Raw genomic sequence first — 26,158 nt, 5'->3', positions numbered from 1 at the left:
TAACAAATAAAATAGGCCGGGTGCGGTGGCTCAAGCCTGTAATCCCAGCACTTTGGGAGGCCGAGACGGGCGGATCACGAGGTCAGGAGATCGAGACCATCCTGGCTGACACGGTGAAACCCCGTCTCTACTAAAAAATACAAAAAATTAGCCGGGCGAGGTGGTGGGCGCCTGTAGTCCCAGCTACTCACTCGGGAGGCTGAGGCAGGAGAATGGCGGGAACCCGGGGGGCGGAGCTTGCAGTGAGCTGAGATCCGGCCACTGCACTCCAGCCTGGGCGGCAGAGCCAGACTCTGTCTCAAAAAAAACAAAAAAAACAAAAAAACAAAAAAAAACAAAAAAAAAAAAACAAATAAAATAATCAGGGCACTGTACTTTCTTAAAGCAGAAATCATTTCACTCTTCCTCCTTCTCCAAAGCCATAGATTTTTCTATTCCTTTGCTCATTAATCAACTAGAAATGTGACTTGGGGGAGGCAGAGCAACAGCATTTTTTGCTCTGGAGTTCATTAGGAATTCTGGAAAGCTGACATCATAACTCACTCCTAGTGCAGCTGGCTGCCAACTTCCCAGAATCCGAGGTTGGGAGCCCATTTAAAGCTGCAGGCAGCCCTTTCGCAAAAAAACTCAGCTCAAATAGGATGTCTATTTATAAGCAGGACATCAGGATTTTCCTAGGAGCCTAGACTTCAACAGCTCCTTTAGTCCAGGAAAATGTTGGCTTAAAAATTGCATTACCACAGACTGGGTGTGGTAACTCATATTTGTTATCCCAGCACTTTGGGAGGCCAAGGCAGGAGGATCACTTGAGGCCAGGAGTTCAAAACCAGCCTGAGCAACATGGTGAAACCCCCAACTCTATTAAAAAAAAACAAAAAAATTAACCAGGAGTGGTGGTGCATGCCTGTAGCTACTACAGGCAATTGGTAGGTTGAGGTGTGAGGACTGCTTAAGCCCCGGAGTTCAAAGTGACAGGCAGCTGTAATTGTGGCACTGAACTCCAGCCTGAGCAACAGCGTGAGGCTTTGTCTATAATAAAAATAAATAAATAAATAAATACAAATTGTATTACATATTGGGGGGCAGACCTGGAAAACCCTATAGCTAGTGAGAGAGCAAAAAATAAGTTAGACGTGTCAGAAATAGTAACAAAAGCCAGTAGGAAAATAGGATTCTCATTGCTAAAAAGCAGACGCTCATAAGACACATATCTGCACATTGCTATTTTGCGAATTTAAGTGTGACCTATAAAAATAATGTAAAAGAGTTGGCTATTGACAATCTTTTCCCATAAAATATTTAGAAGTCTTGGTTCCTTATTTTATGAACTTGACTTTTTTTTTTTTTTTTTTTTTTTTGAGACAGCGTCTTGCTCTGTCCCCCAGGCTGGAGTGCAGTGGTGCGATCTCGGCTCACTTCAAGCTCCGCCTCCCAGGTTCACGCCATTCTCCTGCCTCAGCCTCCAGAGTAGCTGGGACTACAGGCGCCCGCCACTACTCCCGGCTAATTTTTTGTATTTTTTAGTAGAGATGGGGTTTCACCATGTTAGCCAGGATGGTCTCGATCTCCTGACCTCGTGATCGGCTGGCCTCGGCCTCCCAGAGTGCTGGGATTACAGGCGTGAGCCACCGTGCCCAAACGACATTTTTAAGGAGGCGAGATGGATTACTCAATTCAACAAATGGGCCGTGAGCTCCAACAAAAGGCTGCTTTGTTTATACTGAATTTTGGAAGTGAAATAGATGCGGGGTCTTGATGCCCCAGTTCCCGGGGCAATGCATATCTGAAGTGTTGGGTTGACAATCTCAGCCCTCCTTAAGAAATAACATCGACCATAAACGCCTTCAGAAAATACAGGCGGAAGAAACACTTCCTAACTCATTTTACGACACTCACTTATGACACTATAATACCCAAGTATGACAGATAGTCAGATTGCAGCACTGAACAGATAGTCAGATTGCAGCACTGAACAGATAGTCAGATTTGGGTATTATAGTTTCAAGACAACTAAAATGTATTCCAATGTCTCTGGGCTATGCTGTTTCCGTCTAATATCTACCAGGAGCTTCCGCGACAGGAATGATACATTTTGGTGGAAAAGGACATCTACTCCTTACCGTTTTTTTCCTCCCTGGACTGGCGTCATCTGCCCACAGACAACAGCTGTTTCTTTTGCACTTTTGTGAAACCTTCATCTCATCCACTCCAATGTCTGATTGGCCATCATGTTCACCAGGTGCGCAATAATGTCAAAAATAGGTGACAGCATGACATTGCCTCTCCTTCTTCTGCCATGCTCAATTCAATGTGTCAGAGGCTCCCGCTGGTTCTTCCCTCCAAAACATCTGGAATCTGAACGCAACTCCTGGTCTCTGCCTCTGCCATCTTGGGTCAAGCTCCATCATCCTTCTCCTGGTTTGCCGACAGCCCTCTCACTGGACTTCTTGCTTCCCTCATCTATAGACTCCTATGTACAGAAATGAAACTTCAAGGATATTTTTAGCCTTCTTATTTTAAAATCAGACACAGGTACAAAAAAAAAAACCCACAAAAATGTATAGCTTAGTGAGATATCATAAACAAAGTTCTTATCACCAAGACTAAGTTAAGAAAAAGCACCTAGCTGGAGTCCACTCCAGGGCTGCATCCCAATCACAGTCTCTCCCTCCCTCCCTCCAAAAGTAACCCTCATGCTGATTCTCATAGTCAACTACCTCCCTACAATCTGCATGGCTTAATCACCCCCATGTGCCTCCCTAAACAGTACAGTTCATGTTACCCATTTGGTAAATCTTGGTAAGTCTCTTAAATTTCCAGATTTCCCTTCCATGCCTGTCTTTTTCTTAGAACTTCTTTGTCACAGTGCCTGAGCCCGTGACCTATAGAGATTTTCACAGTCTGGATTTTGGCGATTCCGAATTTATGGTGCAGTCAGCACATTCCTCTCTCTGTCCTGTGTATTTCTTGCAAAATAGCAGCTGGATCCAGCAACTTGTTCAGAATTAAGTGTGATTGTGAAAAAAAAAAAAGTCTGAACTATAAAGAAGCTATTGGGGAACAGTTGTAAAGTTGTAAAGTTAGACCATGATGTTAAAGCCCACCCACCTAAGACTCCCAGGACCTTCCCTGCAGTCACAGTCAGTTTATTTAGCTTGCTGCAGTCATGGAGATTCCACACCCATGGCCACCTGGGGGCATCTCAGTAAGAGGGAAGGGCAGTGCTTCTAAGAGGACTTAGGCTTCTACTGAACGATTCCAAAAAGGGATTAAGGAGGCAAGGTCAAGAAGTGAGGGCAACTTGGTGATTGCGTATCTTAAATACTTTATCTCCAGCTTGAAGCAGGCTAGAGTTGTCATTGGTAAAGAGGCAGCTGTCACTCATGTTAGAAAAGGGGCATGTTCAGTCATTTCTGTGACTGCAGAGTGGTCTTGTCTCTGCCTACCTCTAAACACAGTCAACTTGTGGCCTTGTCTGAACGGGTTCATATTCTTTGAGCATGGTTCATGTCGACTCAGGAACATCATGGTCTGGGGGGTTGTGTTTCTCAGTTCCCTCCACAGGCTAGAGGCAAACAGGACTGTTTCTGTTTTGTTTTGTTTTGTTTTGTTTTGTTTTCCTTACCAATGATCATATTATGGAAGGGCTTGGTTTTCATCCTAAGGAGGTTTGTATCTAATTTGGTAGATGAGACAGAGTTATCAAAGATACTTGGGTGCTGGAGTAATCAAATTAGAATAGTACTTGAGAGATCAGGTATCTGTCAGTCTTTTGGAAGAGAAAGGACAGGAGATAGGATATTAGGGGCAATTATGGTCCAGGCTAGAGAAGGTGCAATACCAATAAAGGTACCAGGCGTAGGAAGGAAACAGGCTGACCAGTGGAGGAGGCATCTGAGGGAGGGAACAACAGGCTGTCCCCTGGATTGGATGCTGGCGGTGGAAGAAGATAAAGTAGGAGGTGCTGATGTTTGCTCACCCAACAGCCATCTTCACCCTACTTGCTAACAGGATTTTTTTCTAGGCAAAATGGAAATGGATCATAATTGGTCAAAACCAGTCTTGGCTATGCCAGTCACCTTTGCCAGATACTTCCCAGCTCCCTTTGCAGTGAGGACTTTCCTATGACTCATTCTGGCCCACAAGACCTAAGAGGATTATGACAGGGCTCCTGAGAAAAGTTTTCTTTTCTTATACAAAGAACAAGTGTAAAGAGGGCGTTCCCTTGAAATGCCCCTATTTCCTTGTTTTGGCTTTGATCCTAAACTAGAAGCATCGAAGTCAAGCCTTGGATTAGCTCCCATTTTCTACTATAGGAAACTGGAATGTGTAATGCCTAGATCTGCACCGCCTCCTCCGAGTCTTTTCCTAAAAACATTGCTATTTCCTTCTTCTTTCTTTTAAGATGGAGGTATTGCTCGTGTCTGAGTGACTTGCTTATGCCAACGAGATTTTCATAGACATGGCACAGGCAGAAGCCTGGAATGTGTTGGCACTGCCAGGCCTGCCCTCTAATGCTCTTGATTTTTCCCACGAGACGAGCGTGCCCCAGGGAACTTCGGCTCTGGCTGCCGGATGAGAGGCGTGTGGAGCACTCAGAGTTCCAACCCTCAGCCTGGAGTCAAGCCCAGACTAGATCAGCCTAAGCCCAGCCAAGCCACGGGTGCAAGAATGAAAAGCAAATGCTAACGGTCCATGACATTGACTTTCAAAGGGACGTGTCATGTTATGTGGCTCATCCCAGCAACAATGAAGATATTTCTCTATCAGTCAGTCGGTAAATAATTATTGACAACAAGCCAGGTAGGTGGAGTGATCGGAGTAGATTTGGTCCCTATTCTCATGGAGCTTACTTTCTAGAGGGGAAGACAGATGATGGATGAATAAATATAAATTATACTATTAGGTTGGAGCAGCAGCAATCCCGGTTTTTGCCATTCAAAGTAATGGAAATCAAAAGCAGGGAGGAGCTGGCGCTGCAGTTCAGTAAAAGTAATGGCAAAAACTGAGATGACTTTTACACCAACCTAATAGAACAATTACAAGTGTGCAAAACCCTGTAATGGGAAAGTTCCAAGTGCCAGGGTATCAACTAGCTTCCTGGAGTCAAGAGATGGGGGTTTTCAACCTAACCAAGGTGAAGTCCAGCTGGTGGGGACAGGCAGGGAGCAATATTTCAGTGGAGACTCCAAGGATGAATGGTAATTAGAAAAGTGAGCCCAGATGGTTGGGGAAAGTGTTTCAGGCACAGAGAACAGCATGTGCAAAGGCCTATGCAGGGAGGACATCGTGTGTTCATTGACCGGAGGGGCGGCCAGCAGGCTGGAGCGGAGCGGGTTGAGGGGAGGATGGAGAGCCGGGGAAAGGCACTCCACGCAGAGGGCACAGCAGGGGGAAAGGCCCAGAGTCAGGCCTGAGCCCGTGTGGTTTGAGGAAGTGACAGAGGCCTGTCTGGCAGGAAAGAAACTGCAGAGGGGAGACCATAAGGCCAGGGCAGAGGGCAGGGCCGTGCTGGGCACTGTGGGCTATGGATGGGACCTGGCATTTATTCTTGGGTGAGGGGAACATGTTAGAAGATTTTAAGGAGAGCAGGAACATTTGGGGATAATGTGTATTCTAGGAATCTCAACCAAGTAAATTCATAGTTCGAATGTTCATAAGACTTCTGCACAGGCAAAGTGAAAGATGGTTTCTAGAGCTGTGAGATAAGATCATAGTAAAAAAAGAATGACTAAGTTTCTAAAGGTCATTTCAAAGGGTGGCTTTCCATCTTACAATTGAATATAAGTAGATTGCAAGGTTAATGGAAAGTAGAAAATTTCCTGACTTGCGTGAACAGAAAAGAAACATCAATTTGAAAGGAAAACATTTATTTATTTACTTTCTCTGCAGTTTTCCTGACTGCTACATTTCAGGAGAAGGGACGGTTTATGAGGGTCAAGGAGCCGGAGGCATGGGGAGGGGCTGGTGTTTTTGTTCCGGTCTGAGGGTCCTGGAGCTGGAGCCCACGGGAGGAGCCGGTGCTGCCACTGATGCCTTAGGGTCGTGGAGCTGAAGATCCCAGAGGAGCTGGTGCTGCTGTTCCAGTTTGAGGATCGTAGAGCTGGAGACCCAGGGAGAAGATGGTGCTGCTGTTCTAACTTAAGGATCATGACGTGGAAGAGCCAGACAGGAGCTGGTGTTGCCGCTGCTCAAATCTGATTGTGTTGGAGCTGCAGCCGGGGGTGGAGCCGGTGCTACCTTTGCAGTCTGAGAGTCATTGAGCTGGAGGTCCAGGAAGGAGCTGGTACTGCTGTTCTAGGATGAGGGTTGTGGAGCTACAGACCCAAGGAGGAGCAACGTTGTTTTAGTTTGAGAGTTGGGAAGCTGGCGACCCAGGGAGGAGAGGTTACGTTGTAGTTTGAGGGTCACGGAGCTGCAGACCCAGGGAGGAGCAATGTTGTTGAAGTTCGAGGGTCTGGAACCTGGAGACCTAGGGAGGAGAGGTCTTCTTCTAGTTTGAGGGTCGTGGAGCTGCAGATCCAGGGAGGAGCAATGTTGTAGTTCGAGGGTCTGGAAGCTGGCGACCTGGGGAGGAGAGGTCTTCTTCTAGTTTGAGGGTCGTGGAGCTACAGACCCAGGCAGGAGCAATGTTGTTGAGGTTCGAGGGTCTGGAACCTGGCGACCCAGGAAGGAGTCTTGTTCTACTTTCAGGGTCATGGAGCTGCAGACCCAGGGAGGAGCAATGTTGTTGTAGTAAGAGGGTTGGGAACCTGGTGACCCAGGGAGGAAAGCTCTTGTTCTAGTTTGAGGGTCGTAGAGCTCCTGACCCAGGGAGGGGCAATGTTGTTGAAGTTCAAGGGTCTGGAAGCTGGCGACCCAGGGTGGAGAGGTCTTCTTCTTGTTTGAGGGTCGTGGAGCTGCAGACCCAGGGAGGAGCAATGTTGTAGTTCGAGGATCTGGAACCTGGCGACCCAGGGAGGAGGGTTCTTGTTCTAGTTTGAGGGTCGTGGGGCTACAGACCCAGGCAGGAGCAATGTTGTTGTAGTAAGAGGGTCTGGAAGCTGTCGACCCAGGGAGGAGAAGTCTTGTTCTAGTTTGAGGGTCGTGGAGGTGCAGACCCAGGCAGGAGCAATGTTGTTGAAGTTCAAGGGTTGGGAACCTGGCGACCCAGGGAGGAGAGCTCTTGTTCTAGTTTGAGGGTCGTAGAGCTCTTGACCCAGGCAGGAGCAATGTTGTTGAAGTTCAAGGGTCTGGAACCTGGCGACCCAGGGAGGAGAGGTCTTGTTCTAGTTTGAGGGTTGCGGAGCTGCAGACCCAGGGAGGAGCAATGTTGTTGACATTCGAGGGTCTGGAAGCTGTCGACTCAGGGAGGAGAGCTCTTGTTCTACTTTCAGGGTCATAGAGCTGCAGACCCAGGGAGGAGCAACGTTATTGTAGTTAGAAGGTCTGGAACCTGGCGACTCAGGGAGGAGAGGTCATGTTCTAGTTTGAGGGTCGTGGAGCTGCAGACCCAGGCAGGAGCAATGTTGTTGAAGTTTGAGGGTCTGGAACCTGGCGACCCAGGGAGGAGAGGTCATGTTCTAGTTTGAGGGTCGTGGAGCTGCAGACCCAGGGAGGAGCAATGTTGTTGTAGTAAGAGGGTCTGGAACCTGGCGACCCAGGGAGGAGAGGTCATGTTCTAGTTTGAGGGTCGTGGAGCTGCAGACCCAGGCAGGAGCAATGTTGTTGAAGTTCGAGGGTCTGGAAGCTGTCGACCCAGGGAGGAGAGCTCTTGTTCTAGTTTCAGGGTCGTGGAGCTGCAGACCCAGGGAGGAGCTACGTCGTTGTAGTTCGAGGGCATGTAAGCTGGCGACCCAGGGAGGAGAGGTCTTGTAGTTTGAGGATGGTGGAGCTGCAGACCCAGGGAGGAGCAATGTTGTTGTAGTAAGAGATTTGGGAACCTGGCGACCCAGGAAGGAGAGGTCAAGTTCTAGTTTGAGGGTCGTGGAGCTTCAGGCCCAGGCAGGAGCAATATTGTTGAAGTTCAAGGGTCTAGAAGCTGGCGACCCAGGGAGGAGAAGTTTTGTTGTAATTTGGGGGTCGTGGAGCTACAGACCCAGGCAGGAGCAATGTCGTTGAAGTTCAAGGGTTGGGAACCTGGCGACCCAGGGAGGAGAGGTCTCGTTCTAGTTTGACAGTCGTGGAGCTGCAGACCCAGGGAGGGGCAATGTTGTTGTAGTAAGAGGGTCTGGAAGCTGGCGTCCCCGGGAGGAGAGGTCTTGTTCTAGTTTGAGTGTCATGGAGCCGCTGACCCAGGGAGGAGTTACGTTGTTGTAATTCGAGGGTCTGGAAGCTGGCGACCCCGGGAGGAAGGGTCTTGTTCTAGTTTGAAGGTGGTGGAGCTGCAGACCCAGGGAGGATCCGTGTTGTTTTGAGTGTCGTGGTTCCGGAGACCCACGGAGGAGCCGGTGCTTCCTTTCAAGTCTGACAGTTATTGAGCTGGAGATCCAGGGAGGACCCGGTGTTGCTGTTCTAGTGAGGGCAGTGAATATGGAGACACAGGGAGGAGCGGGTGCTGTTGTTCATGCCTGAGGCTTGTGGAGCTGGAGAACCAGAGAGGAGCTGGTGCTGGTGTTTAAATCTGTGGGTTCTGGAGCTGGAGTCCTGGGGGGCAGACGGTGTTGCTGTTGTCTGAGGGTCACGGGGCTTGAGGTACAGGGAGGAGCCGCTGCTGCCGTTCAAGTCTGAGGGTCGTGTAGCTGGAGAGCAGGGAGGAGGTAGTCTCGGTGTCTAGTGTGAGGATGGTAGAGGTGTAGACCTGGGGAGGAGCCGGTGCTGCTGTGTAGTTTGAGGGTCATGGAACTGGAGACCTAGGGAGGAACCAGTGCTACCGCCATTTAAGTCAGAAGGTCATGGATCTGGAGTTTTGGGGAACAGCCCGTGCTGCTGTTTAACTGTGGGGAGGATCCAGTGTGTCAATTGAAATTTGAGGATTTGGGAGCTGGAGAACCAGGGAGGAGCCGGTCATGCTATTGTATTTTGAAGGTTATGGATCTGGAGACCTGGGGAGAGGCCGGTACTGTTGTTGTAGTTTCAGGGTCGTGGAAGTGGAGACAGGGGGAGGAGCTGGTGCTACTCTTCTAGTTTGAGGGTAGTGGAGCTGAAGATCCCGGGAGGAGCTGGTGCTGTCGTTCAAATCTGTAGGTCCTGGAGCTGGAGCCCTGGCGGGGAGCCAGTTCTGCCATTCGTGTCTTAGGTTCTTGGAGCTGAAAACCCAGGGAGGCGGCGATGCTGCTGTTCTAGTTTAAGGGTCATGAAGCTGGAGACGTGGATAGGAGGTGGTGCTACCGCTGTTCAAATCTGAGAGTCGTGGAGCTGGAGCCTTGGGGAGTTGCCGGTGCCGCCTCTCAAGTCTGAGAGTTGTTGAGCTGGAGATCCAGGGAGGAGCTGGTGTTGCCGTTGTAGTCTGAGGGTAATGGAGCTGGAGACTCAGGGAGGACTGGTGCTGTTCTAGTATGAGGGTGGTGGAGCTGGAGACACCAGGGGGAGCTGGTGCTGCTGTTGTTTAAAGCTGAGGGTTGTGGAGCTGGAGCCCTGTGTGGTTGCTGGTGTTGCTGTTGTTGAAGTCTGAGGGTCATGGGGCTTGAGGTACAGGGAGGAGCCGCTGCTGCTGTTCAAGTCTGAGGGTCGTGTAGCTGAAGAGTGGGGAGGAGGTAGTCTCGGTGTCTAGTGTGAGGGTGGTGGAGCTGTAGACCTGGGGAGGAGCCGGTGCTGCTGTGTAGTTTGATTGTCGTGAAACTGGAGACCTTGGGAGGAGACGGTGCTATCGCCGTTTACGTCAGAAGGTCGTGGATCTGAAGCTTTGGGGAAGAGCCCGTGCTGCTGTTTAACTGTGGGGAGGATCTGGTGTGTCAGTTGAAGTTTGAGGGTTTGGGAGCTGGAGACCCAGGGAGGAGCCGGTCATGCCATTGTATTTTGAGGGTTGTGGATCTGGAGACCTGGGGAGAGGCCGGTACTGCTGTTGTAGTTTGAGGTTCAGGGAACTGGAGACAGGGGGAGGAGCCGGGGTTGCTGCTGTTCATGTCTGAGGGCTGTAGAGCTGAACACCCAGGGAGAAGCCAGCACTATGGCTTTTTAAGTCTGAGGGTCATGGAGCCTGAGACCCGAGGAGGAGCCGGCACTGCTGTTCAAATGGCTCCTCCCCGGTTCTCCAGCTCCATGACCTTCAAACTAGGACAGCAGCAGCAGCTCCTCCCGGGATCTTCCAGCTCCACGACCCTCACACTAGAACAGCAGCACCGGCTCCACCCTGGGTCTCCAGATCCACGACCCTCAAACTAGAACAGCAGCACTGACTCCTCCCTGGGTCTCCAGCTCTACAACCCTCAGACTTGAGGAGCTGGAGACTCGGGCAAGAGTCAGGGCTGCTCTTCTGCTTTGAGGGTTGTGGAGCTGGAGACCCAAGGACAGCAGCTGCTGCTATTCTAGTTTGAGGGTCTTGGAGCCAGAACCTTTGTGAGGAGCCGGTGCTGCCTTTCAAGTCTGAGAGTCATTGAGCTGGAGATCCAGGGAGGAACCGGTGTTACTGTTCTAGTGTGAGGGTCGTGGAGCTGGAGACCCAAGGAGGAGCCGGCGCTGCTCTTCTAGTTTGAGGGTAGTGGAGCTGGAGGTCTCAGGAAGAGCCGGTGCTGCTGTTTAAATCTGTGGATCCTGAAGCTGGAGCCCTGCGGGGAGCTGGTGTTGCTCTTGCTCAAGTCTGAGGATCATGGGGCTTGAGGTACAGGGAGGAGCCGATGCTGCTGTTCAAGTCTGAGGGTCGTGTAGCTGGAGAGTGGGGAGGAAGTAGTCTCGGTGTCTAGTGTGAGGGTGGTGGAGCTGTAGACCTAGGGAGGAGCCGATGCTGCTGTGTAGTTTGATTGTCATGGAACTGGAGACCTAGGGAGGAGCCGGTGCTACCAGCATTTAAGTCAGAGGGTCGTGGATCTGGAGCTTTGGGGAAGAGCCTGTGCTGCTGTTTAACTGTGGGGAGGGTCCGGTGTGTCACTTGAAGTTTGAGGGTTTGGGAGCAGGAGACCCAGGGAGGAGCCGGTCATGCCATTGTATTTTGAGGGTCGTGGATCTGGAGACCTGGGGAGAGGCTGGTACTGCTGTTGTAGTTTGAGGTTGGTGGAACTGGAGACAGGGGGAGGAGCCGGTGCTGCTGCTGTTCACGTCTGAGGGTTGTAGAGCTGGAGACCCAGGGAGGAACCGGTGTTGCTGGTCTAGTCTGAGGGTCGTGAAGCTGGAGACCCAAGGAGGAGCCGGTGCTATTGTTCATGTCTGAGGATTGTGGAGCTGGAGACCCAGGGAGGAGCCGGTGCTATTGTTCATGTCTGAGGATTGTGGAGCTGGAGGGAGACCTAGGGAGGAACCGGTGCTGCTGATCTAGTCTGAGGGCCATGGAGTTGGAGATCCTGGGAAGAGCCGGGGCTGCTGTTTAAATCTGTGGTTCTTGGAGCTGGAGCCCTGGGGGTGATCTGGTTCTGTCATTCATGTTTTAGGGTCGTGGAGCTGGAAACCCAGGGAGGCGACGGTGCTGCTGTTCCAGTTTAAGGATCGTGAAGCTGGAGACCCGGACAGGAGGTGGTGCTACTGCTGTTCAAATCTGAGGGTTGTGGAGCTGGAGCCTTGGGGAGGTGCTGGTGCTGCCTCTCAAGTCTGAGAGTTGTTGAGCTGGAGATTCAGGGAGGCGCAGGTGTTGCTGTTGTTGTTTGAGGATTGTGGAGCTGGAGGCTGAAGAGGAGCTGGTGTTGCAGTTCAAGTTTGATGGTCGTGGAGCTGGAGACCTAGGGAGGAGCTGGTGCTACCACCGTGTAAGTTGAGGGTTGTGGAGCTGGTGGTCCCGGGGAACAGCCAGTGCTATCGTCGAAGTTTCAGGGAGCTGGAGAGCCAGGGAGTAGCCGGTGCTGCTGTTCTAGTTTGAGTGTTGTGGAGCTGGAGTCTTGGTGGGGAACCGGTGCTGCCTCCTAAGTCTGAGAGTCATTGAGCTGGAGATCCACGCGGGAGCTGGTGCTGCTGTTGGAGTTTGAGGATGGTGGAGCTGGAGACCCGGGCGGAGCTGGTGCTGGAGTTGGAGTTTGAGGGTCAGGGAGCTGGAGATCTGGGGAGGAGCCAGTGCTGCTGTTTAAGTCTGAGGGTCGTGGAGCTAAACATGGAGCCAAAGTTGGGGAAGTAGAGAGAGAGAGTTACAGGATGACCCTGAAAACTGTAGATGAAGCTGTACCCCAAGCAAGCTAAGCTTGGGAACTTCTAAATGCTAGTGATGAGTGTTCTTTTTCCTCTTACACAGTTTGGATTTGTTTTCTGTCTCATGAGGCAGAAAGATCCTGACTGATACCCTTAGGAATTGAAAAGCTTAAAAAAACTAAAGGATATTGGTGATAATAATAACAATAATTAAACTATGACTATCCTGACTGGCAGAGACGAAATTACACACACACAATATATATCTTTCAAACAGTTAGTAAAATAAAAAATACATTGAAAAATAGACCCAAGCAAAGCTATAAAAATTTGTTTCATAGAGAAGCGATGGAGGAGAGAGATTCACCTGAGAGGTGCTATTAATGGAGAAACTGAGAACTTACCATTTTCCCGTGAGGTTTTGGTGCAGAATGATATTGTGTGAGTTCTGGCAGCTGAGTCACTTCCCACGGCCCGGTGATGCCGTCGGTGTCACAGAAGGACCCTCTCCCAGCTGGTCCTGCCTCTCTGCTACGATGAGTGCGGCCTCTGATCCCCAACAGCTGACTGCGTCTTGAGACCAGGCCCATGAGCACAAGGGTTTCCATGGTGAAGGTTCCTGGATGGAACACCGTGGATGTTGCTAATGTTCCTTCCTGATGTTCATCTGCCATCTTGCTATTTAATGCAATGTCTTCTAAATATTGAATAGAAAAAAGTATTTGTACAATATGGGTAAGGTATAAAGAATATCCACACACTGGACACATGGACAGGGAGGGGCACCCACAGCAAACTCCCTTCGCCTGGGAGCAGGTGTGGTCCTTGAGTCCTGTGTCGCCTGTTTCTTCCTCCGCCTTGGTCTACAGTTCCGATATGATCTGACCTCTGCCTGCCTCTCCGACTCCATCTCCCCTCCCGCTCCTGTTCTAACAATTATGTTACAGCCTCAGTGAATGTGACAAGGACCCTGAATCACGGTGACTTTACTAAGACAGAGGTTCATTCCTTTCACATGAAAGTCCAAACCAGTCGGGTGATTCTTCTCTGTGCATGTTTCAGGGTCTTAGGTACTTCCATCTTGCTGCTCTGACTTCCTTAGGGTGTAGCTTCCCCACAGTGTCCATCCTATCTATTGCCAGCCGGCAGGGAGGGGAGAAGAGAACAAGAGGACACAAACCTCCTTTCCTGTAAAGGCAGTTGCTGTGCACTGGCCTCATGTGCATTGACCACTGCCTGGTCACATGGCCACTGCTTGCTGCAAGGGATGCTGGGAAGTTTTCATCCTGGATGCCAGTGCCCACCTGGGTGACTCCTGAGATCGAAGGGAGACAGGACATGAAAGACAGTCACTGACTTTTCGCACTGTCATGCACGTTGCTCCAGTCTAGGGTGACCCACTGCCTCAGCTTGCTCAGGACTGAGGGAGGTTGTGAGGCACAGACCTTTCAGTTTTATAACAAGGGCAGTTCCAGGCAAAGCATCCCAGCTTGGCTGAGACTCAGAGTTTCCTGGGACTTGGGATTTCTAGTGTTAAAACTAGGAAAGTTCTGGGTAATCCTGGACAATTTGGTCCCCTCTACTCCAGACACTGGCTTCCTTTCTGCTCCTCCAGCAGGCCAAGCCAGGGCCCGCCGTGGGGCCTTTGCATCTGCTGTTACCCCTGTCTGGGATTCCGTTTCCGCAACTCTGTGCAGTGCTCACTCCTCTTCTGTTGAGGAAACGCTGCTCTCTGGGTGCCCCTGGGAGCCTGGTCTGCTGTACTCAGCACTACATGTGCCGTGAAAATCCCTCCGTGCTCTTCATAGAATGAGATCGGTACTTTCCACCCTTCCCTGCCCACTTCAGTTTCAAAGTGTCTGAGGATTATTAATTTTTATTCTCTTCACCGCTGAAAGAGACATCCCTTTCCCTAAAGCTGTGACTGGGTTGATGCATAGCCAGGTAAATCTGATATCAATAATAACCTGAACGAAAATCATGTATTAAATCCCAAGGTTATGATGTAGGAAGCAGGGATTCTGAAGAGATGTGTAAGCCTAATAAAGGCCAAAGGGTGTGAATTAAAAGGAAATGTGGGGTGGAGAAACATTTCATGAAATAGAACCGCACCTCTTGGTGAGTTCATTGGTACAACCTTTCTAGAGGGCAATTTGGCAACTGATCAATGAAAGTGCATAACTTTTGGTCCCAGATTTCATTTATAGGCACTTATCCCTAGGAAATAGTCAGAAAAATATGCAAAGATGAAACTCTAAGGATTTTTCTAAGAAGAAAGAAGTAGGAAGCATGAATGCCTGCTGGTGGTCCGGCACCCTGGCACCAGTGCTCCCCTCTCACACAGGCTACATTTTCCCAGGCTTCCTTGCACTGAGTTGTGGTCATGTGACCAGGTTCTGGCCAATGGGAGGTAATAAAAGTGTTGGGTGGCATTTTTGGAAACTCCCTTCTATAACCTCTGTCTTGATATGGTTTGGATGTTGGTCCCCTCCAAATCTCATGTTGAAAGGTGATCCCTGATGTTGGAGGTGGGGCATGGTGGGAGGCGTTTTGGTGATGTGGGCAGATCCCTCTCACAATGACTTGGTGCCGTCCCAATGGCAATGACTGAGTTCTTGCTCTGAGTTTATGGGAGATCTGGTTGTTTAAAGGGCCTGGCACGTCCTCCTCCCTCTCTTGCTCTTTCTCTCACCATGTGACATACCTGCTTCCCTTTCACCTTCTGCCATGATTGAAAGCTTCCTGAGGCCTCCCCAGGAGCAGACGCTGGTGTCTTGTTTGTACAGCCTGCAGAACTGTGAGCCAATTAAACCTCTTTTCTATGAAGAACCCAGCCTCAGGTATTCCTTTAGGCAACACAGATGGACTGACACATATCTTTACTGTCATTTCTTAGTTGTTCCATCCTTTGACCTGCTTCCTGGGATAAGCATATGATAATTGGAGCTATTCTTGTCACCTCGAACCTTGAGGATTAGGCTTCTACCCTGTGGACAGCAGAATGTCCTCTAGAAGGAAATGAAAGTCCCTAACGCCACCCTAGACTGACAACCTCGTTTTCTTTTTACTTTTTTGTTTCTTGAGATAGAATCTTGCTGTGTTGCCCAGGCTGGAGTATAGTGGCGTGATCTCAGCTCATTGCAACCTCTGCTTCCTGGGTTCAAGTGATTCTCATGCCTCAGGCTCCTGAGTAGCTGGAATTACAGGTGCATGCCACCATGTTCAGCTAATTTTTAAATTTTTAGTAGAGACAGGGTTTCACCATGTTGACCAAGCTAGTTTCAAAATCATGACTTCAAGTAATCCACTCGCCTCAGCCTCCCAAAGTGCTGGGATTACAGACATAAGCCACTGTGCCCTGCCCAGTCTTGGTTTTTATGAGATAAACTTCTACCTTGAAGTAACATCACTGATAGGTGATATAACCGTAACTGGATAAAAAGTAGGAAATTGATTTAATATTTACATCTACATATGGCCATACCAAGAATGATAGTGAACTGTTGTTATCAATGTATAAATATGGACACAAAATATTGTTTAGTGTAAACAAAACTGTTTTGTTTTCTTTTTTGATTCAGAGTCTCACTCTGTTGCCCAGGCTTGAATGCAATGGTGCGATGTCGGCTCATTGCAACCTCCACCTCCCAGGTTCAAGCGATTCTCCTGTCTCAGTCTCTGGAGTAGCTGGGATTACAGGCACACGCCATTGCATCCAGCTAATTTTTTGTCTTTTTAGTAGAGACAGGGTTTCACCATGTTGGTCAGGTTGGTCTCTAACTCGTGACCTCAGATGATACACCCACCGCGGCCTCCCAAAGTGCTGGGATTACAGGCTTGAGCCACCGTGCCCAGCTAGCATTGGTATTTTTTGACCTCTGATGGTTGGAGGTGCTGTTCCCATTTGCCCAAAGCATGCTAATCAACCCCCAGGGGGAGCCACAGATGACAGGAATGTCTTTGAACCTGGACAACTCGCAGGATAGTGGGGCCTGCATGGAAATAGGAAAGTCTGGGGAGAAGCTGTATCCGAGATGGGAAAGAAAAGGTAATTTTGTTTGAATCTTCTAGGTTTAAATGAACAGCAAATAAAGTCTGGAGCTTGCGAGAGAGGCTAGAACTTAAGTAGATAGCAGGTGGGAGGGATCCAGAGGTAATGGTTCAGAGATCTGCCTCAGATCTGTTTTGGGGAATCCTGGGTAAATATAGACTTTAATCCTTTTCCACATAGTCAGATATTACTTTTAGGATGTTGTGAATTCATTGCCTGGCTTGGTTTTTGCACTTGCATAGCCTGGTTAGAAAATAAATTCACGGCCGGGCGTGATGGCTCATGCCTGTAATCTGGCACTTTGGGAGGCCAAGGCGGACGGATTACGAGGTCAGGAGATCGAGACCATCCTGGCTGACACGACGAAACCCCATCTCTACTAAAAATACAAAAAATTACCTTGGCGTGGTGGCGGGCACCTGTGGTCCCAGCTACTCGGGAGGTTGAGGCAGGAGAATGGCGTGAACCTGGGAGGTGGAGGTTGCAGTGAGCTGAGATCACACCACTGAACTCCAGCCTGGGTAACAGAGCGAGATTCCGTCTCAAAAAAATAACCAAATATAAATAAATAAATAAATAAATTCACAGGCTGAGAGCACAGTGGCTCATGCCTGTAAAAGCAGCGTCAGGGAGGGGTGCAGGAGAGTTTTGGGGGTACACAGACTACTGACTCTTCCACCTCTTAAAATATCCACATTTAACAACTTAAAACAGGAGGGGATCTTAGATGAGAAGTGTATTACTCTGTTTTCACACTGCTGTAAAGATACTACCTGAGACTGGGTAATTTATAAACAAAAGAGGTTTAATTGACTCACAATTCCACATGGCTGGAAAGGCCTCAGGAAACTTACAATCATGGCAGAAGACGATGGAAAAGCAAGTCACACGTTACATGGTGGCAGGAGAGAGAGAGCAAGAGAGGAGGTGCCACACTTTTAAACCATCAGATCTCGTAAGCACTCACTCACTATCACGAGAACAGCATGGGGGAAATGGTCCCCATGATCCAATCACCTCCCACCAGGGCCCTCCCTTGACATGTGGGGATTACAACTCAAGATGAGATTTGGATGGGGACACAGAGCCAAACCATATCAAGAGGAAACTGGGTCATGGAGACAGATGCCCACTTTTCCAGAGTCAAGGATGAAGTTGGCATGGGAGCCAGTTCTCTGAACTCTTGCCCATTGCTCTCTTCCTCTCCCCTGTCACCTTTCCTTCAGAATGGGATGTGAAATCAGCAGAACATTATAAGCAGAGGAATCATGAGTCTGCTCTGTGTATAAATGTATCACACAGAATGCTCTGACAAGGTGAAGAGGTCAGGATGGGCGTGGCAGGTGGAGGACAGAAGGTGAGAGTCCAGTGAGGGGGTTGCTGAAAAAACTGGATGAGAGCTCATAATAGCTTGGACCAGAGTGGGAGCAGTGGAGGTGGTGAGAAGTGACTGGACTCATGATATATTCTGAAGACAGAGCCTACACAATTTCCAGAGGGACTGGATGTGGCATATGAAAGAAAGGAAGAAGAGAAAGATGGAGCCCAGGTTTTGGTTCTGAGCACCTGGAAGGATGGACTTGCTTGGGCCGAGATGGGAAAGGCTGCAGAAGAAGTAGATTTAGACAGAGAATTTAGTCTCAGTCTGCTCAGGCTTCTGTAACAAAATTCCACGGGCTGGGTAGCTTGTCAACAGCAGAACTTTCTTCCACACAATCCTGGAGGCTGGGAAGTCCAAGATCAAAGTGTCATCAGATTCAGTGGATGACAGGGGCCCAGGGCCTCCTGGTTCACAGTTGGCACCTTATCTCTGTATCCTCACCTGGTGGAAGGGGGTGAATGAACTCCCTTGAAGTTTCTTTTATAAGGGCATTAGTGCTATTCACAAGTCCTACTCACCTCCCAAAGGCCCACCTTCTATACCATCACCTTGGGAGTTCAAATTGGAACATATAAATTTGGGTGGGGGGAGTGGACATAATCATTCAGATTGTGGCACAGAAATAAAGAGTTTCATTTTGAACAGATTAAGTCATGATATGTCTGGACAGCTGAGTGCATGAGTTCTGAATCCAGGGGAATTTCAGGCCAGAGATACAAATGTGGGAGCTGTCAGCATAAAGGAGATGTTTAAAGTCTTTATCTTGGAGAAGACCCCCCAGGGAAAGAGGATCTGATCTTCTCAGATGGGTTTACTGTGTGATCTTGGGACTATCCCTCCACCTCTTGAACCTTTTGCTTGAAGCAGCCTGGGCAACAAGAGTGAAACTCCATCTCAAAAAAAAAAAAAAAAAAGAAAGAAAAGAAAGAAAGAAAAGAAAATACCAATGTGTTTAGGAAAAGACTGGGAAGGGCAGCTCTGGGCATTACATATTCCAATTTCTTATTGTAGAAACCTGGTTTGGCTCTATACCCCTCCCTCTACCGTCATCCCTGCTTATTTGGTCCAACTTTTTGCTTGTCGGTAAAAATATGGATTGAAGAACTTGATCTCCAATATCCTGTCCTACTCCATTGTTCTAAAATAGAAGAGGGTCCTCAGGATTGACTGAGCCAAGCTGATGAAGTGGGTGCTACCCACAGATCGGTGTTTATCTGCATCAGGGTGAAGACCTGGATATACATGGATTATCACCAGGTTGACAGACCCTGATGCAGGTGGAGTGAGACATGGGATGCTCCCCAGTGCTTCAAGCTGCTTAACTGGAAGCATCAACAGCCAAGCCTTTGATTAGCTCCTGTTTTCTACAACAGGAAATCAGAACCATTAGCCAAACCAGTCCAGCTGGGAATCTCAGCTGGCTTTCCCCACGAGACTCACCACCTCTGTGATCAATCACATCACCAGGAATGTCACTGGCAACCTGTTGATCAGCTGGTGATGAAAGCAAGTGCTGCACATGCAGGCAGGCCATGCTGCTTGGCATCCCCTTCCCTATAAACAAGGACCCTGTAATTCTTGCTTCCTGCCCAGGGCCCTATAAAGGCAGCCATTTAGTAATGATTTTACTGGATGACCCAAGCTCTGTGGGGGCGGGGTAAACTTCTGCTCTAATTACACAATAGCTCCAATTGGTGCCTTAGAAATGGGGCCCTGTAAAAACGGGAGAAAGTCTTTGTTTCCAGGTCAGGTAGGCTAGGCTGTTTGTGGAGAGAGAGAATAAAATGGGGACTAGAATAGATTGAAGAGGTATGTTGGGTTGGACTGAAAACTGCCTGGCACCCAAAAGGTCAGAGTCAGGAGGTTGCCTAACAGGTTGTACTGACGAGACTAACATGAAAACTTGTACATGTGTCCCTCCGAGAGACAGTAGGTGTGAATTCGGGAGAATTCACAGTTAGGAACGTGAATTCGGGAGACACACTGCCTCGGTTGGAATCCTGGCTGTCTTTTTCTACCTGTGTCACCTAGAACAAGTGATTTAACTTCTCTGTGTTTAAAAGCTTCACATGAAAAATGGGTACGATAATGGTACCTATTCCATCAGGTTGTTCTGATGATTAAATGAGTTAATATATGTAAAGTCCATAGACCAATACCTGGAGCACCATGAGTATTACACAAGGCTTGCTGTTCCTAAGGACTGAACCCTTAGCCAGATTCCAAATTTTGCCTACTATTTGAAAAATCGCCTGTGACACATCTGGACTCAGAGCGCTCTCATTACATGAGAGGAAGAACTCAGCTCATGGATTTCTTACCTCTAGTCTTACTCTTTAATCAGATAAACCAGTAGTTATTGAATAGATGGCTGCAGTGTGGGCGGCTCCGGGCTGGATGTACAGAACCTTAAAACCAAGATGTAGATCCAAGACACAAACTTGTAACTTGCTGAACAGAAAGAGTGGCACCAAGTGACGTTCAGGATAGTGATGGGAAAAGTCACAGGTCAGTACATGGTTAGTACCCGGATGCTCAGGCAGAGAGTGAGAGGTGTGGCAATTTGAGCAGAGTATTAGCAGATGATCTACTAGGAAAACCCAAGAAAATCTACAAGAAGTTTTGGAGCTTGTAATTGTGTCCAGAATTCCAATGGGCTATAAAATTAGCATGTGGCCAGGTGTCATGGCTCATGCCTGTAATCCTAGCAATTTAGGAGTCAGAGGCAGGCAGATTGCTTGAGTCCTGGAGTTCAAGACCAGCCTGGGCTACATGGTGAAACCTTATCTCTATAAAAAACACAAAAATTATCCAGACATGGTGGCACATGCCTGTAGTCCCAGATACTCGGGAAGCTGAGACGGGAAGCCTGCCTGAGCACAGGAAGCAGAGGTTGCAGTGAACTGAGATCGTGCCACTGCACTCCAGCCTGGGTGACAGAGCCAGACCCTGTCTCAAAACAAAAGCAAAAACAAAAACAAAACAAAAAGAATGATAGTTAAACCTCTAAGAGAAACAAATCCAATTTTAAATTACAACATACAACATTTTGATATCATTATAGCAGCTCTTTGGGATCCATATGAATAAAATCATAAAACAAAAAATCAAATAACATGCATAGCACATTCTTTGATAGGTGGTTAATATTGACTTGATACCTATTTCCTTCTTCTCAATCTATAAAATGTGAAATTCCAGTAAATTATCATGAGGGAAATGGTCTATAGTGAATTTGAAAACTTAAGTCATAAAAAATGCTTTTCAGAAAAGAAAAGAAATTATGGATTTAGTTGTACCAGGTATTCTCACACATAGAATTGTAATAACTGAAGAGTCAGGCTGATTGGAAACAAAGCAAGAAAACTCAATAGAAAGTTCAGAAAAAGATCTGCAGATATAAAACGTTGCAATGTGATAAAGGTTGCAATTCCATTGTTTGGAGGAAGATGAATTATTCAATAAATGCTATTCAGATTATTTTGAAGGTGCTTAATGATCTAGATAAAAATATTAAATCTGATATGTATCTCATTTGTACATCAAAATATACTCTGAATGTGTTGGTAAATTAAGTGTAGAAAACATATAAGTCCTAGAAGGAAAAAATGAATTTTACATAATATTGGGGGATTTGTAAACATAAATATGGAAAGCACAAAGACAAAGTTTATTGAATATAAGAAACAACAATGGGAAACTTTTCTTTCGATATCTCTGAAATTTATTCATTTTTCAGTTTCATAAACTTACTCTAAGGTATCATTTCTTGCCTGAATTCATTCATTCCTTTGTTCATTGAGTGACTACTATATGACAGATATTGTTCCCGGTGCCAGAAATATAGCAGTTCTTAAAAAGGGCAAAACTCCTAGTCCTTATGAGGCTTGCCTTCTAGCGGGGCAGACAGAGTAGGAACAGGATACATAAGTGACATACACAACATGTCAGATTGTGTTTGGGTTTATGAAGAACAATAAGGGAAGAAATGGAGATATGGTTTGCGGGGAGTACTTTGCAATTTTGAAAAGAGAGGTCAGGCTGGGCATGGTGGCTCATACCTGTACTCCTGGCATTTTGGGAGGCCAAAGAAGGAGGATTTTTTGAGCCCAGGAGATTGAGATCAGCCTGGGCAACATAGTGAGATCCCATCTCTACAAATATTTTTATAAAATTAGCCAGGCATGGCAGCACACACCTATAGTCCCGGCTACTCAGGAGGCCAAGGAGCGATGATTGCTTGAGGCCAGGAGTTCGACACTACCCCGGGCAACATAACAAGACCTCATCTCCACAAAACATAGGAACATTAGCTGGGCATGATGGTGCACACCTCTACTCTGGAGGCTGAGGTGGGAGGATCGCCTGAGCCCAGGAGGTCAAGGCTGCAGTGAGCTGTGATGATGCCACTGCACTCCAGCCTGGGCAACATAGAGAGACCCTGCTTCTTAAAAAAGTGGGGAAGTGTGTCAGGAAAGTTTCTGTGAGAACTTGATATTTGAGCAAAGCATTATAGGAAGAGAGCAGATGATTATGTGGATAATTTAGGCAAAATATTCCAGGCAAGGAAACAAGGAAAAGGCAAGAACAAAGTGCCTGCAGCAGTTGGGTGCCTGACAGCGGTTGAGGATCCTCAAGGAAGCTGGCGTGGCTGAAACTAAGCAAGTGAGGGAGAAGAGTAGCAAGAGATGAAGTCAGGAAATATTGGGAGCTGATCATGTGGGCTCTTGGAATCTATTCAAAGAATGCTGGCATACAACTTCTTCCAACAAGAGGCTGTAGAGCATGGTGGTTAATCTGGTGGATGGATGGATGAATGGGCAGACGGAAGGGCAGAATGGGGTGATAGGCAGGTGCATGAATGAGTGGATGGGGGGGTGAGTGAGTAGAAGGGTGAAGGGGTGGGTGGATGGTGGGTGGTGGATGGGTGGGTGGATGGGTAGATGGGTGAAAGGAAGAGTTAATAAACTAGAGGCAACCAGAGGGAAAAACAAACTATGCAGTTGAATACATGGGTCTGAAACTCAGATAAGGGAGAACAACTGGAAGTGCCTCTTTGGGAGTCAGGGAGGCAGCAGTGGTCACTGGGGTCTCAGGCATAGACCAGCACCTAGAGAAGGAAGACAGAGAGGGAAGAGAGGAGCATCTGGGGCCAGAGCTTAGGGGATCATCTGCCGGCCCCTCTTATAACTCTTTATGTATTTTAAGTCTTCCCATTCTCAAAAAAAAAATTTTTAAAAACCCTGAGGTAGATACTATTGCTGTCATATTTTTAGAGATGGTATAACTGTAACACGAAGGAATTAAATGACTTGCTCAAGGTCCCACAGTGAGTAAGCGGAAGGGCCAGGGCTTGAACTCAGGCATTTATGCTCTTCTCTTAATCACGATGATGAAATGATAGGACCAGTGAAAAAATACAACACAGCCACACAGCAGAGGGGCTGTGCAGCCCTTAAACATGATGCTGCAGAAATGTGTGCATGGATGTGAAAAACTTAAAAACTACACTGTGCTTCAATGTCAAATAGGTAGATTTTTTTAATGCATGCATAGAGAAAGGACAGAAAACTACACCTGAATTTCCTAGAATAAATACATTACTTTAAAAAAGTTTTAATAGAAAAAAAAATGCCCAGATAAAGATACCGAGGACAGTATCTACATCTAGACAGCGATTGATCCATCCAGCTGTGGCCCTCCCATCTCACCCAGCCCCATGTGGCTTCCTTTGAAACTGCAAACTGGCAATGATAGTGGTGAATTCTAGTCCTACTCACTGGATATCAGCATTTCTGAAGAAAGTCACCATATCAGAGTCCTTCCCTCCCTCCCTCCCTCCCTCCCTCTCTTCCTCCCTTCTTCTCTTCCTCCCTCCCTCTCTTCCTTCTTTCCTTCCAACTGACATTTATTGAACACCTGCCGTGTGCCAGGCACAGTGCTAGGCACCCAACAAATAAGATCAAGAGGGGCCCTCCCTCACAGAGCAGATGGAGGAAGTTAGACGACAAACGTATAAGGCAGTCAATGAACAACGCAGTATCAGGAGGTGGTCCACGTTATGAAAGAGATGGAGTGAGTAATGACATAGAGAATGTGGTGTTGTCACAAGTAAGAGTCCCAGAAAACAGACTCCGAGGGCACTCGTTAGCATGCAGGAGGATTATTAAGGAGGGAAGAGGGAAATGGCCACTCTAGAATGTGACGTGATCTGATGTCACTCTCTCTACTGCGTGGACAATGGATTTTATAAGGAAAGGAAACAGGACGGTCCATCAGGAGAGGCTGCGATTACTAAGGTGTAAGATGACGGTATAAGGTACAAGATAACTGGCCACCTTCCAGGATCAAAGCCTAGTCGATACAAAGGACCTGCATGGAGAGCATGGGTCCAACCATCAGCCTTGGGGTCCTGTTCCCAGTCAAGGTCACTGTTAAGCCCCATGCGCATGCTCTGCAGCTAGTTGGCTAAGCACATCTGGGACAAGGTGGGGCAGGTCTACCCCTGGCATGAAAACACTTGAGTGTATAGACTTTGTGGCCTGTTCATATACAAGGACCTGGGTGAATTTGATGAGGAAATGAGGTTTCTTCCTGACTTTCATTTAGGAAATAAGAGTCCATGAAGTGTAAGGAACAAAGGTCATCTACATACCTGGCCACAGATATGTCGTCTCCCCAAAACACCCAGCTCATATTTGCAGAGTGCTTTCCTGCTTGACATTCAAAGCATTTTCATGTCCACAATCGCCATTCTCTCTTTTTTTTTTTTTTTAACAGTCTTGCTCTGTCACCCAGGCTGGAATGCAGTAGCGTGATCATGGCTCACTGTAGCCTCGAACTCCTGGACTCAAGTGATCCTCCCACCTCAGCCTCTTGAGTAGCTGGGACTAGAGGTATACACCATCATGTCTGGCTGTTTTTTTCATATTTTTGTTGAGAAGGGGTCTCACTGTGTTGCTCAGACTAGCCTCAAACTCCCAGCCTCAAGTGATCCTCTCACCTTAGCCTCCCAAAGCCTGGAATTACAAGCATGTGCCACCATGCCCAACTCACCATTCTCTTCTAATAGGCTGTGTAATTTTCTCTCTGTGTTGTAGATGAAGAAATTCAGGTTGGGGGAGATCAGAGGAAAACAATTGAATTTCTCAGACATTCCCATGACTTGGTTCTGAGTATGGGCTGGGTACCTTGCCAGGGGCTATGAAATGCATCACATTTGCCCCAACGTCACAGAACAAATTGGTAATAGAGTCAGGACTTGAATGTGAGTTGCCCAATTCCAGGGCTCTCTTTCGTGCCTGTTGAGGCAAGGGGGTGCAACTCTACTCTGCCCCTGTGCACTCTTCTGTGAGGCTCCTGTTGCCACTGGAATGAGGGCTGGACATAGGCTGACTATACGATTAATAGTTCCCAAACTAGACCCCCTTTGAGTATCAATGGTGAGGTACTATTAATAATGATTCTAGAACACAGGGACTATCCCAGGTAAACTGGAACTTGTGGTCCCCTTAACTGAATGTCACATTTGCCCAGGACCTTACATAAGACAGAGAAAATGTCCATTGTCTGAGACAGAGAATGGGACCAATGGGCTGATGACCCAAGAAAGTAGAAATGTGGCCACCACATTGCCCAGCTCTGTGACCCAGACAGCTTATTCACTTCCTCTGTGCTTTGGTGGCCTCATTTGTCAAATGGTGGTGACACTAATAATTCTACTTTCAGGTTTCTCTAAAGATGCAATGAGGTGATGGCTGGGGAGCTCCTCTATCTGCACCTGGCAGTTTATGAGCACCCCACAAGGACTGGCTTTCATCGTCACTCCCAGGGACAGCATGGTGCCACTTCCAGCAATTCTGGACCTTGCCCTGAGCAAGCACTTTGTAGGATGCGTTGCATGGATACCAAAGAGGAGCGTCTATGTCCTCCTGGAACTTTGAGTCTGGCTGGAGAGACAAAAGACAGGAATTCTCAATCAGGGAGAATTGAGCAGGGGAGTGAGAAGGGTTGACTGCAGATGGGTGGAGAGCAATCAACAAATTCCAGGGCTAGCGGGACGTGGGTTGCATAAAGATTCTATTGCTGCTGTCACAAATCATCACTAACTTTGTGGTTTAAACAACATCGATATATTACCTTACAATTCTGGGGTTCAGAAGTCTGAAATGGGCCTCACTGGGCTAAAATGGAAGGGTTAGCAAGGCCGCGTTCCTTCCAGAGGCTCTAAGGAAGAATGTGTTTCCCTGCCTAGCTCAGCTTCTAGGAGCCACCTACATCCCTTGGCTCATGGCCCCCTCCCTCCATATGTCAAGTCATATCAGGCCAAGTGCTTCTCCTGGTGCCAGCTCTCTGGTGCTACCTCCCTCGTCTACTTATAAGGACTGTCATGATTACCTTGGGCTCACCCAGATAATCCACGATCATCTCTCTATTTTAAAGCTAGCTGATACACAATCTGAATTCCATCTACAATGTTACCTCCCGTTTGCCATGTAACCTGGAATATCCACAGGTTCCAGGGATACGGATGAGACCGT

General features: G+C 47.9%; 1 long non-coding RNA gene across 1 annotated transcript; it reads right to left on the bottom strand.

Annotated features, from left to right (window-relative positions):
- Nucleotides 1–5,853: 5,853 nt before the first annotated feature.
- Nucleotides 5,854–12,762, bottom strand: LOC110740490. The gene is made up of 2 exons (XR_002515097.2): nucleotides 12,591–12,762; nucleotides 5,854–12,145 (listed from the first exon to the last, which is right to left on the bottom strand). It is a non-coding gene; the product is annotated as an uncharacterized LOC110740490 (long non-coding RNA).
- Between the last annotated feature and the right edge of the window lie 13,396 nt (nucleotides 12,763–26,158).

This window comes from Papio anubis, chromosome 16 (genome assembly GCF_008728515.1).
Source record: "Papio anubis isolate 15944 chromosome 16, Panubis1.0, whole genome shotgun sequence".
Taxonomy (NCBI): domain Eukaryota; kingdom Metazoa; phylum Chordata; class Mammalia; order Primates; family Cercopithecidae; genus Papio; species Papio anubis.
This window is presented reverse-complemented; position numbering and strand designations above follow the sequence as displayed.